Source organism: Pleurodeles waltl, chromosome 12 (genome assembly GCF_031143425.1).
Source record: "Pleurodeles waltl isolate 20211129_DDA chromosome 12, aPleWal1.hap1.20221129, whole genome shotgun sequence".
NCBI classification, from domain to species: domain Eukaryota; kingdom Metazoa; phylum Chordata; class Amphibia; order Caudata; family Salamandridae; genus Pleurodeles; species Pleurodeles waltl.
This window is the reverse complement of record NC_090451.1, coordinates 2,062,046-2,066,779: the sequence shown is the minus strand read 5'-3', so window position 1 is coordinate 2,066,779 and position 4,734 is coordinate 2,062,046. Positions and strand designations below refer to the sequence as shown.

Below are 4,734 nucleotides of genomic sequence, written 5' to 3'. Positions count from 1 at the left end.
TTCAAAACACCATGTTTCAGGAGTACAAAATATGGTAGCCAAAATGTGTTCTATTAGGTGATAGTTGTCTAAACATAATAAAGAGCATATATTTACAGATTGTTATGGTAACTTGTTGTCTTCAGCTTTGCTCTATACGACCTTGTTGTCCATCCCTACTTCAGCTTGAATTTATATGTTAAATGTAATGTAATCATGAAAATTACACTTTCCAAACGTGTTCTATCCATATGTGATGTACTATCACACTACCCTCAAATGAGCTAAGATTGCTTTAATTCAGTTGTACGTGGATTTAAAGTGCAATATCATACAAATATTGTACTGGTATTGCGCTTTCGAGTCTCTAGGTGTCAGTTATTGGTGGTGTGCTTACATGTGAACATTAGGCAGCAAATAGTACACAATTAAGGAAAACTGCCTTCCCATTTAATGTGCATTGTTCTGCAAAAAGTTTTAAGTAGGAGAAAGTAAAACTTAGTTTATAAAACCCCCTAAACTGGGAGTATTGCCGCTACAGCTATGACACTTCAGTTTAAAAACGTACGTGCATCAACAAGAAATATTTTTGCGCTAAATAAATTGCTGTCCGACTACTCACGTAATGCATAAAACTGAGGCAGTCGTAATTACAATACATTGAAGTAATATTTTGGTAGTTTTTGTTGACGATGACTCCGCAGCAAGCGATCAGATTACTTTTTATTAGTGAAGGTGCGTCAGAGCCTTGATAAGTAAACTTACAAGGAGACACGCCTAGGTCGATGAACCTTTTAGACCAGGTTCGGGGACTTCCCAGTACGAGATGTCTTTTGGCATCACAAATCAATAGATCAATATCTCAACAACAATCGCAATAACTAATCAGCATGCTAATCAATAACCTTTAATGAGAGTCAATAAAGTGAACACACCATGATATTTCAGTCATGAATAACCACCCCAATTTAGTTAAGTGTTAGTATATTTATTTCCTTACTGGTTACAATCTAAAGTAATTTCTGTTAATCTCATCAGCAATTCATCTCATTAGTAACTCTTCAGATTTGCAATTAGAAACGCAATTAATCAATGCATAGAGAATATTCACTCAGTATTAACACATAATTATTAAGAAGCAACTTAGCAAAGTCTCAGTAGTGCATGGTTCAACAAAGCAAGAACTCAGTCATTTGTCTATTTGCGTCAGATTTTAGTGAACACCTTAAATAACCTCGTATTAGCATCAGCATGTTGGGCTTCATGCAAAACAATTTAGCAAACACAAATTTGGAAAACATCTAACTATGGCCTCTATCAAAGAGCAGTTGGTACCTAGAAAGAAAAGGCAAACAGACAATTACAATTTTCATCAGATAGTTACCCATCCAACGGATCAGCAAACAGCGTCAGTCTTCGTCCTCGGGACATCAGTCGTTTGCATCATCAGCAAAGAAAGGACAGGGCAAAGTATCAGTATGGCATAGCTAAGGAACAAGAACTTCCCTCATATAGAGGAGAAGTAAGTATCAGGTAAGGAATAAGTAAAGGGTGGTTTAGAGTAACAGGGCGAACAAACGGCAAAGTCTCAAACTAAATGGCCTAAATGGCTCAGTAGAATGGCAATGAATGGCTTGGAGTGGAATGTCCAATAAATGCCTGATTTCTCCTCGGGTCATGTGGTTAAATCAAAGCTGTCTAATTTACTCCTAATTCCTCAATGGATAATCATTGGTGCATCGCCATCTCTGTCCAATAATCTTCACCAGAGTTTTACACAAACCACAGTTCTCATGTCGTTGATTGGCCCATGTTATTGACGTTTTCATCGGTTGGAATGACAGGTAAGAAAAGTTACATTTTACACTACAGTCAGTAGTTCCATTGTTTTCTCCTACTCCAGGCAGCCTTGCACCTGTTACAAATTACACTGTTGCATTCAGCAAGAATGTCTCCTTGAGCAAGTAGGGTCCCATGAGAAAGAATTTACTACAGCTACACACATCACTAGCTTCTGGGAAAGTACAGTTTCATGTCCTTCAGGAAAATAGCACATTGTACGTTAGAAAAAGACAGTTTGATATGAGACCAGGCAGCTAGGCACAGACCTTCGCTAAACTAAGGCCTACTGCTTAATGAACAAACTCCTAATACATAACTCCAATTTTGATACGTTAATACAAATTAAAAACATTAGTACATAATTAATTCAGCATTAATAACTTTCATTAGTCTTCGTATACATTGGTAGCCACTCCCCGTGGGCACATTTCAAACGTGTGCATTATTTCTACGTTAACACATTTTTTATGCAGCTTCATTACACAATATATTGTAAGCTTTTCATGTTAATATTAATTTTAAAAGACACACTCCAGCAATCCCTCCTCTGATGACTCTTGTCATCACACAAATCTTCCCTACTAATTTTACATACTAAAATTCCCTCATATCAATCTCTTCCCTTCTTGGTTTCCCCTTTGATCTTGCCCTGAATAATTTTTCCCTTTGTTTTTCTTCCCTCCTCCTATTATTTTTCGCCATCTTCAATTTTATTCTTTTACTAATTTTACATGCCACCCATGATCCAAATAAGCAATCTATAACAATCAATATCCCCTGTATTATTTTAGACAATATCCCATGCCAAATGTTACTAATCCAATTTCCCACTGAAGCAAATCCTTTCCCAACCTTTTTCCAAACACCTGGTTCTTTCAAATCCTTCAAGTCCGTACTATCCCTAGTCAAGTTAGTAAGCATACTTCTAATCTCATTACTATTATCTGGTATGTAAGCGCAACAATTACACCCATTGAGCAATCTACAAACTCTGCCATTTTTCACTAAAAGAATGTCTAAAGCAAGCCTGTTTTGAAGAGTCATAGCCCCCTCCACAGCAAGTTCAGTATCCATCAGGAGTATAGCCACTGAAAAGTTTGTCAGCATATTATCCTCAATAGTAGACAACTTTTGAATCTTTATGGAGTTCATAATAACTCCCACTGAAGAAATTATCGTCCAAATATGTCTCCTACTACACCAGCAGCAGTCTCTTTCTTATGTCTAGTACGATGTAATTCAGACAATTTTGGTAACCTTTTCAAATCGTCAAGTTGATATATCTTTGGGAAAACTATCCCCAAATAACATGTCCCATACTATCCCTTTGGAAGACGGTAATAAGCATTAAGTCCACATATATAATAATTCCCGGGGATTGCTGGATCCTGTCCATTTAACATGAACGTCCATTTACTCTGAAACAAAAACACACGCTTACATTCACTCATTCCCACAAACACATTGTCATAGTATGATTTGGTCTTGGATATGCAAAGCTTTCCTACATGTAGTGCGTCTAAAGCTAACTTCCCTTGTTCTCTAATTGCACTATAACCGTCACTACTAGTAAAGGCACGTTGCTGTAATCCTTTCTCTAGTTTACCCTTCAATGCCCTTCTTCTCTCTTCCGTGTGATCTAAAAAGCTTTTCTCTACAGGTGTAAGCAAACATGTCAAATTATTGTGGTGTGCATAAGATGTACTAATTGTTAATGTCGCCTGAAAGAATCCTTTAACTAACTTTATGCTATAGTACTTAGCTACCCCACTCACATCCTCTATGATAGGCACATTAGAAAACACAAGATCATGATTTGAGTAAAAATATTGAATCTCTTCTTGGTTATAGAATCTTGTTAGTAACAGACTACAACGTATCCCATATGTTAATGACAGTCTATGATAGGTAACCCCCTCTTGTACCGAAACAGGAATCTGTGTACACACAAAACAATCTTTTGCATCCATTGTGTCAACATACTCACTCAGCAAGCGATAGAAAACATCAGTGGATAGTTCCCCTTTCGAGTTAGTTCCCTCATGCAAGTATCTTGTATCTAGCTCAAACCTCTCCCAGGCTGTTAGTGCAGTGGTAGTCTCAGGAATTGTAGCATTGTTAGTCCACTTTTATCCATTAGTGTCATACTCACAACCACGACCCTAATGAATATTTATTACATGAACCTTTTTGGCAAAAGTATTTGGTTCAAGTAAACTTAAAGTGTTGGGATTCAAGCCCACGGCTCCAGAGAGACTGGAGCCTAAATCTAGCCAGTTTAGCCTGCTCAGCCACACTACCTCACATCTACAAGCTCACAACTATAGTAACTTGGACAAACACTGTGGACACCTGCGGTGGTGACCTGGCTATGCAGGGTAACGCAGCATTCACCGACAGTTGAGCGAGTTACAGGTGAAAAGCAAAGTATAATAACTGTCTGCATATAATATATGTCTTTCCTTATTTATTCTTCTTCCCCATTGTATGTTTGCTCTCTGCTTTAGAAACGCGAGCTGTCATCACTGCAAGGAAACTTATCACACAGCGTTCTACTGTTTACACTCACTGAACTTTCAGCATCACAGTGACCCCTCTCGTCGCCTCTATAGCTAGACTTCAAGACAGCTGGTTTGTTTACCGGTACAATTCTTGTCACCTTAGGTTGTGGTTTTTTAAAATAAGAAGGCTCGGTCCCACTGTCTGGCTACCCTTATATATTTACGTCACCACTTTACATAGTCTCACCTCTCGCTATGTGGATCGTAGGTGCAGAAGGCAGAGAGTGAGACACTGATGCAGACAAAATACGTTTATGAGTTGAAAAATACTGGCAGCGGTGGGATTCAAACCCACGCCTCCAAAGAGACTGGAGCCTTAATCCAGCACCTTAGACCGCTTGGCCACACTACC

General features: G+C 38.3%; 1 non-coding gene across 1 annotated transcript; it reads right to left on the bottom strand.

Annotated features, from left to right (window-relative positions):
* Window positions 1-4,652: 4,652 nt before the first annotated feature.
* TRNAL-AAG (transfer RNA leucine (anticodon AAG)) lies at window positions 4,653-4,734 on the bottom strand. The gene has a single exon. It is a non-coding gene; the product is annotated as a tRNA-Leu (tRNA).